Source organism: Giraffa tippelskirchi, chromosome 2 (assembly GCF_054371585.1).
Source record: "Giraffa tippelskirchi isolate mGirTip1 chromosome 2, T2T-mGirTip1v1.2.pri, whole genome shotgun sequence".
Classification (NCBI taxonomy): Eukaryota; Metazoa; Chordata; class Mammalia; order Artiodactyla; family Giraffidae; genus Giraffa; species Giraffa tippelskirchi.
The window spans coordinates 213,208,319-213,222,030 of record NC_137276.1 but is presented as its reverse complement, the minus strand read 5'-3'; the positions used below and the strand labels follow the sequence as shown (position 1 = coordinate 213,222,030).

General features: G+C 35.6%; 1 long non-coding RNA gene across 1 annotated transcript in view; it reads right to left on the bottom strand.

Moving 5' to 3' along the window:
• Window positions 1-13,712, bottom strand: part of LOC145531347 (uncharacterized) — a 142,424-nt gene that overhangs the window by 26,573 nt on the left and 102,139 nt on the right. The window contains exon 3 of the long non-coding RNA XR_014072370.1: window positions 64-183. This is a non-coding gene — a long non-coding RNA (uncharacterized LOC145531347). The remainder of the gene's footprint in view (window positions 1-63; window positions 184-13,712) is intronic.

Here is a 13,712-nt window from a genome sequence, read left to right as displayed (position 1 = left end):
TCCATGAAAGAAATTTAAAACACATGCTTATTTGTCTTTAGTAAATTGTTATATGCTACTTACTTTGAGGAAAAATGTCAGCAAAACAACAGCTTTCATAAGGAGCTTCAGTCCAGTTCAATCACTCAGTCTTGTCTGACTCTTTGCAACCCCTTTGACTACAGCACGCAAGGCTTCCCTGTCCTAAACAGAAAATAAAACCACATTTTTCTACATGATAGTGCAAAATCTGTCTTTTAATACTGTGGACAGTTTAATCACGTGTTAAGACAGATCATTTAAATAGTAAGCGTATTAAGATAAAATCTAGGTTATTCTAACAATAGTCTAAAAACTGAATGGATTTTATGAGATGAAAATTTATTTCTCTGTCGCATAGCAATCTACCTTGTCCAAGCTGTAGGCAAGCTTTGTTTCATGTATTCCCTTTAGAATCTGAGTTCGTCATGTTACTCTGCTATCCCCAAATGTTTCTTTCATGCCTAAATGGCAGAAAAAGAAGCATTGTCTCTGCTCAGGTGTTCTGATATTCAGTCCTTTCCCACCAGCTTGCATTATGCAGGGAGTCTAGTTCCAGATTTCCTATCCAGAGTATCTGTGGGCTTATATCTTGTCTCTAAGGGATTACAAATCACAAGCACCAAGATTGTTAATAGATCTGAGACAGTTACCTCCTGGAAGTAAACAAGTGTATCTCTTACTGTTTCCTGTGGGATTCCTTTTTATTACTGGTCCCTGGATAATTTTTCTACTTTTTTTTTTTTTCTTTAATTTATTTTTATTTATTTATTTTTGGACACACCACAGGGCATGTGGGATTTTCCCTGAATCTTTCTACTTTAAAATTCAGCAATGCACTTATCATTTTTTTAAATGAAGTTTTCCTTTTGCTTTCTGAATTTTGCAACGTGATTAAAGGTATAAGTTTTTACTTTGTTCAACATCTCAGGTATAAATATTTTATTGGTCATGATTCTGATTGTGTCATTTTTCTTCATGTTTTGCACATCAAATATGATCTAGTTGCGATTATCAGTATTAAACAGTGATCTCTATCACATTATTAAATGACAAATTGATTAATTAGGAGTTAGGACATAAAGCATTATTTTAAAAATTATGGTACATTCACAGGTTAAGTTATCACACAGTCATGAAACATTGAATTTTCAAAGAATATTTAATGACTTGGACAGTGTTCGCAATAAAATAATAAAAAGAAAAAGAAAAAACAACATCTGAAATTTGACATAAATATAGATATATATATATACATATGGAAAATATGTAATAAGTGAATTGAAAAATATGATTTCTTTTCTCTTTAAGAAATGAGATATGGAAGATCCTTTGCATTTTTACTCTACAATGAATTTTATGACCATTATATTGAAACAATTAATTGGAAAATCTATTGGCCATTTTTAATTGCATTCATATAGAAAACATTTTTATTCTCACATGAAACAGTATAATAATTCAGAATCTATAGTTTTTTCTAAGAATCAGGGCTCATTCCAACTGAAATTGTACAAAGAAAGTAGTATATAAAGAATACTGTAATTCTATAACATTTTAAACAAATAATGAAGGTAAAAAAATCCTAAATAATTGAATAAATTTTCAAAGGGCCAAATTCTTTATAAAAGCAAGATACTCTCAAGATTAATAATTTCTTAGCAGAACCAAGATTCTGTCTTATCCTAACTATCAGTATGATTCATGCCTATTTAATTTATAGTTCTGATCAGTTAAATCAAATGCTCTTATCCTTGGTAAAAATTTATTTTCTATCATTTGCTTTTTATATTTTCAATATCCAGAATTTTCTTCAATATATTTCCTTTTTAGTTTTTTCTGTATATCTGTATGTGTAAAGCAATGAGCACAGCTGTGTGAAAGTGAACTCAGGACACATTCTGAGTTGCTTGAACAACCAGCCAGCTGGGAGGTGGACTGAGAGTTTTAGCCTCCCTCTCTCTCCGTTTTTTGTATAGAAACTCCTGGGAAGTGGAAGAATTTTGATGATTTCACAAGGATATTCTGAGAAAAGAAATGGAGATGTTCGGCTTTGAGTTAAAAAGAATTTTAATTGTTAGTTGCAGATTTGCAGATATGATAATCTCTCATTTTTCAAAAAGAGAATACAGTCTTTGTCTTTATGGTGCTAAGAGGTGGGTGAGGGTCATGTTTACTTGCTAAACAAGTTTATGTGGGAGGAAGGCAACTATACCTCCTCCTCTCTTCTCTCTTCCAAAAGTTTAAGTTACTGGTCATCTGAATTTTCTGCTTGGCTATTCCTTTACTACAAAGATTGAAGGCAGGAGGAGAAGGGGGAGACAGAAGATGAGATGGTTGGATGACATCATTGACTCAATGGACATGAGTTGGAGCAAACTCCAGGAGACAGTGAAGGACAGGGAAGCCTGGCATGCTACAGTCCATAGGGTCTCAAAGAATAGGATAGGACTTAACAACTGAACAACAACAAAGAATGTGAAACTCCAGCTGTGCTCAGCAAAGCAAAATGACCAGTCAGATGATAATCTCTCAAGACTTTTTCCAGTAATTAATTGAGAATGATGAGATTAGGGGGAAAAAAAGCACAGGAGAAAGTCTTATGAAAACTAGAGCAGTCCTTTGGTTAAAATCCTAATAAATATGAAGTGTACAGGTTCCAAAATTTAAGTCAAAAATTCTGTCCCCCATTTTACAGTGTTTTGGTTGTATTTTGTTTTTCAAGTTTAAGGTTGCAAGAAGTAAAAAGTATTGTTGAGAATTATATAAGTGATCATAGCTTTGTTTGCCTTCTTAGAAGTTATAATAAGAAAGTTGAATTCACTGAGAATATGATTTTTGTTCAAAAATCTCAAAGTATTCCACTCATTATTTTGATAGATATTTATTGAATGCTTAGTAATCTTATGGGGAGGGTTGGTGCTTGGAGTAGAACAGTTATGAAAATAAAACATTTCTGCCCCTCTGAAATTAACATTCTTATGGATGGATTCAGTTGTTAGTGATGTTATTAGGCGACCAGGAGGTAACATATACACTGTCAGCTTTTCTTGTAGTTCTAAAGCTCACGTGTTACATAATACCTAGTGATCATATAATTTTCCCATATCATGTTACTATTGTCCTTTTATTTATTTCTTTCTTCCCCCACAAACACATTAGAATGATATCAAATGATGTCAGGTTCAAATATTATTTTTGGCTTACCCTTATTTCCTGAGGTAAGATTGTGGCAAGTATATAATTAGTGTTTGTTGAGAATTGAAGGGTTAAAACCAAACTTTACTGGAAAGATAATCACTCCTACTTAATCTCAGTTTTGCACAATATTCATCCTCCATATTTCTTTTTAACTTTCATTTTGTTTCAAGTTTACAAGGCCAAATGAATGTGCTAGCAGTGTTCAATGCAAAGAGAACCATACCAGAGCATCAGCCAAACTGAGACAGATATAATGGATTGTGGCCTTGAGTAAGCAAAATCATTCAGGGTGCAGAGAATCTGCAGAGTGCAAAGTCAGGATCTTCAACTGGATACAAGTTGTGAGAAATGAGAAAACAGTAACAAACACAACAAAAAAAAGAAAAGAAAAGAAAACAAAACAAAACACCTCTTTACAGCATTTCTGTGGTAACTTCAGTCTTAATTCATATTAAACATTGAATGGTATATCTTTAACAGGAACTGACTGCAAACAATATTGTCTGTTGACATTCATTTCTAAGAATCATTCCTAACTGAAATTCTTGAAGAATCATTCTTCTCATGCAGGTTAAAAAATTTGATCTCCTGACAGCGTTTGTTTCTGGTTAGCTTCAGAAAGTTAATTTGGAGACCATTAAATGGTAGAGGAACTTAGGCAACTGCTCATTAAGTTTTATTTTCTGTCTCTTTCTCCTAAAGCATAACAGATGATAAGATATGTCAAGATGATGTTTACTAATTTACATTTTCCCTTTTCTATTCCTTGGCTTTTAATAGCTATATTTCTTGTTTTGGTTAACTCTATGAATATAATTTACATCCTATGTCTTAAAGTTACAGTTTCTAAAATTATTTTAATTTTATTTTTAAGTAAATTACTCTATCTCTTGAGTAGATACATTTTCTGCAAACTAGCCAAAAATAGTACAGTATTATGTAAGGTAATGTACCAGCATTTTTCTTCATGAGATATTAAACTCAATTTATTTTTAAGAACTTGGAATAAAAAGTGCTATTAAATTCCTATGATAAAAGAAAAAATTGGTTTTAATTCTATATTTTTATCAAGTAAGAGGAATGGAAGAGAACATTATGTGGATAAGAAATGTCAGTTAATGAATGTATGTAAAAATACAAACAACCAAACACCCTGGAGAAGGAAATGGCAACCCACTCCAGTATTCTTGCCTGGAAAATCCTGTGGATGGAGGAGCCTGGCGGGCTACAGTCCATGGGGTCGCAAAAAGTCAGACACGACTGAGTGACTTCACTTTCACTTTCACTCATTAGTTACTGTAATGGATTCCTTTTTCCACCTGTCTTTTATCATTTGCTAAACTGGAAAATCCTCAGAGTGTCTAGCAAAGGCGCTGACACATAGTTAACATTCAATATATGTTTGATACTTTGAAGTCAAAGAGGGCCTAACAGTGGCCTATATTATTTATCTGTTTGAAACTATAATCTTATTTTTGAAGGAACCGTGTAGGTTCATTTCCTACTTTAAAGCATATACATTGAACACACTTTGGTTTGCTTATGCATCCTCTGACTTCCTCTGTGAAGAGTTAAGGTAGTTTATCATCTCTAACATACCATCTCATACGAGACACTATGCTAGGCGCTGGGCTGTTTGCCTCAATATATGGTTTCCTTAACATGGCCTAAAAAGGGATGAGATTCTAGATGTTTACCTTATCTCACTTTTTCCTTTTCATACTTTCCTAAATTTAGCATTTCCATGATTGTTATATTCCATGACCATGATATTCATTATAAAAATATAACATCTACTGGTGCCATCCCCTCCACTTATATACCATGCCCTCTAATATTAAAAACATACCATCAGTAGGGAAAATGTTAAAAAATAAGTCAATAAATGAAAATGATAATGTATGTTTCATTGAATGATAACAGATGACTGATTTCTAAATTCTAAATAAAATCTAAAAGTAGTAAAGACAAATATCTGAGGAAATAAAAATAATAGCAGAGTATATAAAATCCATTTTAGAGCAAAGTTTGAACCCAGAAATGTAAATGGAAAATGGAATATGTTTTTGCCTTGAGGAATTAGCCAAAACTACACATTTGGTTTCAATCAGAGGGTGGTCCAGTGTTCCCACATGTTAGAAATTCTTAGATGGGATCATTGATAGATTAAGCAGGAACTCCCCCCTCATCTGCCAAATATGCCTTCAGATTAAAAATCAACTAGGAGTAATATCTGTCGTACTATACTCCAGACCAAAATAATTGTGGAAAAGGCTGCTTTGGCATTGAGCAAAACAGGGGAAATGAAAAAGAAAGCAAAATAATATCCCTGAGAAATTCTGGCCCTAAATATGCTCAATATGGATTTCTCCTGTGGATGTGCAGAGCTTTAGAGAACCTCAGCTAAACATACTTTAAGATTGTAATACCTCTCCAGTCTCCTGACAGAAGCAAATGCAAAGCCCTGGGGGGGAGGGTCCATTCATCTTAGGCCATGGGGAACTTCTACAGATACTTTACCAAGGACAATGAGCCACAGTTAATGCTAATCAGACATAAAAGAAAGCATGGGGATACGAACTGAGAAACTAGAATTAGAAGCTAGTGGAATTATCAAATACAGTCTATAAAACAACTGTGCTTGCTTACCACATTTAAAGGAAAAAAACAAGAGTAAGCATGCGACATGACAGCAATAAACATATCTCTAGAGAATAGGAAGCTCTAAAAGGAAAAAGCAGACTTCAGTGAAAGGAAACCCATGAATTAAAAAATGTTTAAGAATCAGAAATTTTTCATTTCATTTTTTCAAAATATTTTTAAGAAACCAACTAAGTTTTGTTTTCAGTTTACATTCACATATGGAATTTCATATTGAAAACAAAAAAAATACACCCTCCAAAAATATTGATCAATTTAATAAAAAATGGTTAACAATTTTATTAAGTGTTATATGTTTGAAATTTTAGAACCCTTAGCACATTATTTTTAAAAAATCTTGGCCAAGTTTAACTTTCTTCTTTACCTAATGCTAGCCATTATTGCTGAAACATCTTTATTTCAGATTCCTGATATTTCAAAGACCACTGGGAAGTTACTGTATTTTTTTGCTTTTTTAATTCTTTAACACACATGGACTCAAAGCTCACCCTAAAATATGATAAGTACTGGACACCTATTATTCCTTGATTTCTTACTGAAATAAACTTATTAGGAGTCCCTGCTATGAAAAAAAAAAAAACACAACCAAACACACAAATAGAATATTTGATAACTAGATATAAAGATTAATATGAAAAAATATATACAAAGTTAAAGAAGGAAAAAGTTTTGAAAGAAAAAGAAAAGAAGGAAAGAAAAAAAGCCTTTGTACAATTGTAAATTGTATCCATCGTGGTCAAATTTCAGCACATTCTTCACTTGAAACTGTGCTATTAATACTTGACTCTGAGGATAATTTTATCTCTTCTTAATATTTTGAATGTGCTTGAAAGTGAACGTGTTAGTTGCTCAGTAGTGTCTGACTCTTTGCTACCCCATGGACTATACCTGTGAGGTTCCTCTGTCCTTGGCATTCTCCAGGCAAGAATACTGGAGTGGGTTGCCATGCCCTTCTCCAGGGGATCTTCCTGATGCAGGGATCGAACCCGAGTCTCCTGCATTGCAGGCAGGTTCTTTACCATCTGAGCCACCAGACCTGCCCTGGCTAACAAAATCATTCGCTTGCATTTCAAAATAGCGTTTCACTCTTTGTCGATTTCTATACTTCCACCAGCCTTGTCACATTAGTTTTACTGTATTTCTCTGACCACGCTGTGTAATTTCTGGATAATATCATCTTGGTCACCCATGAAAATAAATCCAGGAGCAATTCTGAAACTGACGTCTGCAGCTCTGGAAGCTGAATCTGGCCTCTGCAACCTAACATCAAATTAATATCTGGAGACAGTTCTGGGTGAAGTAGAAAAGAATAGAATAGTTTTAGAAAAAGGGAGCCAGAACAGGCTAATGGCCTCAAGACTGTATGTCCCCACCTGAAGTAGATTGTGAGGTTTTATAATAACAGTTGAAAGAGAGTGTGATCAGCTTCTGGATATTTTTCTGACTGGTCAATGGAGAGGTAATTGGGAGTCAGTATCATCAACCTTCTGGTTCTAGCTAATCTGGGGTCTACAGTACTTATGTGTATCTACATGTGGGCAGCACACCATTACATTCTCCCTCCTAGTGGAGGTTTCATTATCTGCAAACACTCAAAGATATTGTTTTGTATATTCCTTGATGGGACCCTCTGCCTTGAGGCTGCACTATTGTTTCTCTTAACTGAAGTGACTTAGCAGCAGCAGCAACTATTCATCCCTTGTCTGTACCCCCTCCCTTCTCTAATTAGCAAGTATTTGAACCTGATCTTTGGAATTCAGGGAAGGTCAAGGAGGCTCAATGAAGCCTATTTCCTGTAATCAAGAAACTAGGGACACAGGAAGGCTTTTGTGCCCAGGAGCCCTACAGGGTCATGTATGGTGTCACTTTGACATCACAAGAGCAGTTCTTAGTAGACATCATCATCTGCAAGTCACTTTGTGCTCATTTTAACTCCTGCACACACAGTCTTGTTTCTGATTTAAATGCAGAGACACCTTTCCTTCCCTGCAATCTCACATCATGACTCACCTGAATCTCTTACGGGGTTGGTGGTGACATGGCAGAGAGCTTTAACCAAGGAGATCTACAGGAGACCCAGATGAGCAATCTCAATCCTTGCAATAGCAAGCAAAAATTTGCAAACTACTACTTCAGACTTGAATTCCCTGGTGGCTCAGACGGTAAAGCGTCTGCCTACAATGCAGGAGACCCGGGTTCAATCCCTGGGTCGGGAAGATCTCCTGGAGAAGGAAATGGCAACCCACTCCAGTATTCTTGCCTGGAGAATCCCACGGACGGAGGAGTCCGGGAGGCTACAGTCCATGGGATCTCAAAGAGTCAGACACGACTGAGAGACTTCACTTTCACTTTCACTTCAGACTTAAGCACAAAGCAAAGTTTATTAAAGCATAGATAACTGGACAGCATTGCCAACGCAATGAACATGAACTTGGGCAAACTCTGGAAAATGGTGAGGGACAGGGAGGCCTGGCATGCTGCAGTCCATGGGGTCACAAAGAGTCGGACATGACTGGGTGACTAAAGAACAATAGCACTCTCAAAGGGACAGGGGGCTGTTTCTGTGAGGTTAAACCAGCCCTCCCATACAGGTACAGGCTTAAGGATGTTTATAAGGAGTTATTCTGTGAGGAGTCAGGGGTGATCATGTGTGACAGGGGATTGCTATTTGATTGACTGTCCTGAGGCCATAAAAAGTTATTATTGTACATGCCCTCACCTTTCATTTGTTAAGAAATGCCCATGGTGATGGTGGAGGGAACCACGTGCAGATTTTATAATACTGTTGTTATTGTGAGTTTGGGGATTTTAGAGGTGTTATAGGTTTGTTAGACAGACGATATATCTTTCTAGTCTGGGCATGAGCTACTTAGTACAAAATTCAGACTTAAATTGAAGAATATAGAGAAGATCAGTAGGCCATTCAGATATAACTGCTAGGTAGTTAGAATAGGAAAAAGGAGTCCAAAATGGAGGTGGCTAAAAGTCAAAGAAAGGAAAAATCCCATGAAAATGGAACAAAAGCATATTAGTGGACCTGAGTGAGAATTTCAGGTGAAACAAACACACCTTTCTTGGCTAGCCCAATTTGCATAGGGCAGACTCAGGAGAAGGAGATAAAAGATAAAAAGAGGCAGCTGACTCCTTTGGGGTTGGCCCACCCTCATGCCTCAAGATTGTACTTTCCTTTGCTTGCCTAACAAAACTCTGAGTCGTAACACTGGTCTGCCTTTTCAAATCTTTGCTGTGGTGAGACAGAACCTAGGAAATTACATACTCCCTAGACATAACCTAAATCAAATCCCTTATGATTATATAGTATAAGTCACAAATAAATTCAAGGGATAAGATCTGATAAAGTGTGCCTGAAGAACTATGGACAGGGCTTTGTGGCGTTGTACAAGAGGCAGTAACCAAAACCATCCCCAAGAACAAGGAATGTAAGAAGGCAAAATGGTTATCTCAGGAGGCCTTACAAATAGCTGAGAAAGCCTTTTTTAAGTGAACAGTGCAAAGAAAAAGAGGGAAAAAATAGAATGAGAAAGACTAGGGAGCTCTTCAAGAAAACTGGAGATACCAAGGGAATATTTCATGAAAATACGGACACAATAAAGGACAGAAATGGCAAGGATCTATCAGAAGCAGAAGAGATTAAAAAGAGATGGCAAGAAAACATGGAAGAACTGTACAAAAAGGTCTGAAGGACCCAGATAACCATGATGGTGTCACTCATCTAGAGCCAGATATCCTGGAGTGTGAAGTTAAATGGGCTTAGGAAGCACCACTACAAAGCTAGTGGAGGTGATGGAATTTCAGCTGAGCTATTTCAAGTCCTAAAAGATGATGCTGTTAAAGTGCTGCACTCACTATGCCAGCAAATTTGGAAAACTCAGCAGTGGCCACAGGACTGGAAAAAGTCAGTTTTCATTCCAATCCCAAAGAAGGGCAATGCCAAAGAATGTTCAAACTATCACATAATTTCACTCATGTCACACGCTAGCAAAGTAATGCTCAAAATTCTCCAAACCAGGTTTCAAGAGTATGTGAACTGTGAACTTCCAGATGTTCAAGCCAGATTTAGAAAAGGCAGAGGAACCACAGATCAAGTCGAACAACAAAGTCTGAGCATGTACAGTCCAGGGAAGTTCTCTCATGTCGTTATGCTCCCTGTTTATCAAGTTCAGCTGCCCAACCCCTAACCATAATTTCCCCCATTATGGGTGAGGTAAGGGGAAGGTCCCTAGGTGGCTGGGTTCTGACTTGATTTTTCCCTCTTATCTTTAGCCAGCATCACTGCTTTTCTGCTATTATCGAGGAAGGATCCCCAAATGATTGGGTCTTACCTCCTTATTCCCCTCTTGTGTTTTCACCTCTGTCCCTTCCTTGCTGCTAATGCAGCAAATTAGTTCTAACTATCGAAGAACTCTACTATTTTTCCAATTAAAAAAATTTTTTTTCACTCACTTTTCTCCATCTGTTTTTTGACCACCCTCAATGTCATGATGTATCTTCATTATTTCCAGAATAAACTTAGAATTTTTAACCTCGTATACAAAAGTTCCCTGAAAAATCCCTGACTTTATTTTCAACCTTAGTTCCTACCATCTCTCTTATTACTCTCCTCTTTTCTACTCTGGTATTTTGGTGAAACTACTTAAAATTTTCCAAAATAATTAATGTTCTTTCACACAATTAAGGAATTTAGCTCTTCAGAACTTCCACATGGTAGTTTATGTAACCATGGATGTTCAACAATTTGTCATTTTTAAGAACTGTAATTTAATGTAATCCTGCACTTTGGATCTACCTAATGATTCAGATGGTAATGAAAAAGGGCACTTAGAAAGCAATCAAGTGTATCAGAGAAATTAAGTAAATTTGTATGTCTCTGTTACCATAGATTAGCGATATTATTTATTTCCTCATATTGGAGACTGCAGAGAACACAAACCATGACCTCTCTTTTAATGCAGATGCTGGTTCAAGTGATTAATATTTCAGAGCATAAGGTAATAGAGAGGACTTGTATTTAATTAAAAAGAATATCTACTGAGGTACATACAGAATTTTAATCTTAAGATATTAAATACTATTTCATAAACATTTACATATAAATATTTCTACCCTAGAGAGGTCACTCTTTATCCATGTTTTTTCTATAATCAGTTCAGTTCAGTCTCTCAGTCGTGTCCGACTCTTTGCGACCCCATGAACCGCAGCGCACCAGGGCTCCCTGCCCATCACCAACTCCCTGAGTCCACCCAAACCCATGTCCATCGAGTCGATGATGCCATCCAGCCATCCCATCCTCTGTTGTCCCCTTCTCTTCCTGCCCTCAATCTTTCCCAGCATCAGGGTATTTTCCAATGAGTCAGCTCTTTTCCCATCAGGTGGAAAAACTATTGGAGTTTCAGCTTCAACATCAGTCTTTCCAATGAACACCCAGGACTGATCTCCTTTAGGATGGACTGGTTGGATCTCCTTGCAGTCCAAGGGACTGTCAAGAGTCTTCTCCAACACCACAGTTCAAAAGCATAAATTCTTCGGTGCTCAGCTTTCTTTATAGTCCAACTCTCACATCCATACATGACCACTGGAAGAACCATAGCCTTGACTAGACGGACCTCTGTTGGCAAAGTAATGTCTCTGCTTTTTAATATGCTGTCTAGGTTAGTCATAACTTTCCTTTTAAGGAGTAAGTGTCTTTTAATTTCATTGCTGCAATCACCATCTGCAGTAATTTTGGAGCCCAGAAAAATAAAGTCAGCCACCGTTTCCACTGTTTCCCCGTCTATTTGCCATGAAGTGATGGGACTGGATGCCATGATCTTAGTTTTCTGAATGTTGAGCTTTAAGCCAACTTTTTCACTCCTCTCTTTCACTTTCATCAAGAGGCTCTTTAGTTCTTCATTTTCTGCTGTAAGGCTGGTGTCATCTGCATATCTGAGGTTATTGGTATTTGTCCCAGCAATCTTGATTCCAGCTTGTGCTTCTTCCAGCCCAGAGTTTCTCATGATGTACTCTCCATATAAGTTTAATAAGCAGGGTGGCAACATACAGCCTTGACGGACTCCTTTTCCTATTTGGAACCAGTCTGTTGTTCCATGTCCAGTTCTAACTGTTGCTTCCTGATCTGCATACAGGTTTCTCAAGAGGCAGGTCAGGTGGTCTGGTATGCCCATCTCTTGAAGAATTTTTCACAGTTTATTGTGATCCATGCAGTCAAAGGCTTTGGCATGGTCAATAAAGCAGAAATAGATGTTTTTCTGGTACTCTCTTGCTTTTTCGATGATCCATCAGATGTTGGCAGTTTGATCTCTGGTTCCTCTGCATTTTCTAAATCCACCTTGAACATCTGGAGGTTCACAGTTCACGTATTTTTGTATAATACCATTCATCAAAAAGCAAAATAAAATATTGATTCTTCATATAAATAGTTGCTTCAGATTATAACATAACCAACCATAATCCCTCAAATTATCAATGACATGTAATAAAAATGTTAAGAAATTTTCATGAAAACATAATTGTTTTTCGTTTCTCAAATGTATTATAAATTTTACAAGTTATTTCCCATTCATATGTAAATGAAATATCATGAAATAGCTAAAGAAAATATAGCCGAGTAGCATTAAGTAAAAACAGGGGCTTGCCTCAGACAGTGAATACTCTGATGAAAACATCTATTTATCATCTGTTTCTTAAGGTCCTTATTTTCTTTGAAATAGTCTATAATTTTTCCATCTTCTTTAATGTTTTCACATTTAACTTGTCATTTAATTGAGCTTAAGGGCTTGGGTTCTCTTTTCTTTGTAGTAATACCCATGAGGAATCAAATATGTTTACTAATGTTCCCTGGAGAAAGCAAAAAAAAGAGAGACTTGTTTCACTTACCTATCCAAAAATCCATAACTTATGGTAACTGTTTCTTTTTTCTTTTTATTCTTCTCTAATACTAACTCCTAAGAAAAGCAACACTAAATAAACAAACAAACAAACTATATATATATATATAATATATATATATATATATATCTGTTAGACATTAAAGGACTTTCAAACATTACCTCTCAGAATATAGTGAATGCTGAATATTTTAAATGGTAAATTTGTTTAAGGTGTAGCAAGCAGAATTAGAGATTTCGGAAGAGATCTCTACTTTCATTTGTTAATCCAAAATATGCACTAAATCACAGACTAGAATATATTCTGAGTTGAGCAGTTATCTTGCATTTAAAGAAATCTCTGACCTCAAGGATTTAGATGATTGAAACTTCAAAGATTTCATTTACAATAAGGCCAAAAATTTTTGAACAAAGCATGCAATTCTATTTTTATAACTGAAAAAAGGTTTTGAACATATTGTGAATTTGTCAACAATTTAAAATATGAAAGCTTTAAATATTGAACATTCTCTAAAAATAGAAGCTTATTAATATTATGGATGTAATACTACATAAGAAGGGACTAATTTTTCATGTATCTGGTATTTGAAAGATACAGAAAAGAGAAAAGCCGTAATAAATATTTTTATATATTAAATTATATACATAACAGTGTTCATTTTCTGCTGAAAATATATGGCTTTAAAAAATTTTAGCTGTCATTTACCATATTATAGAAGAGATAAAAGGAAAGTGGAAGACATGATACATTTAAAAATAAAGTTTATAATTTTTGGTTGAAATGTTTTATACATTTCACATGTTAACTCCTTTTTTGTTACAGAAATAATTATCAAAAATAATTTGTTTCATTGACTATTAAATTTATTTTTACTATACACTAAATATAAACACTATACAGAAAACATCTTAATAACCCAGATAACC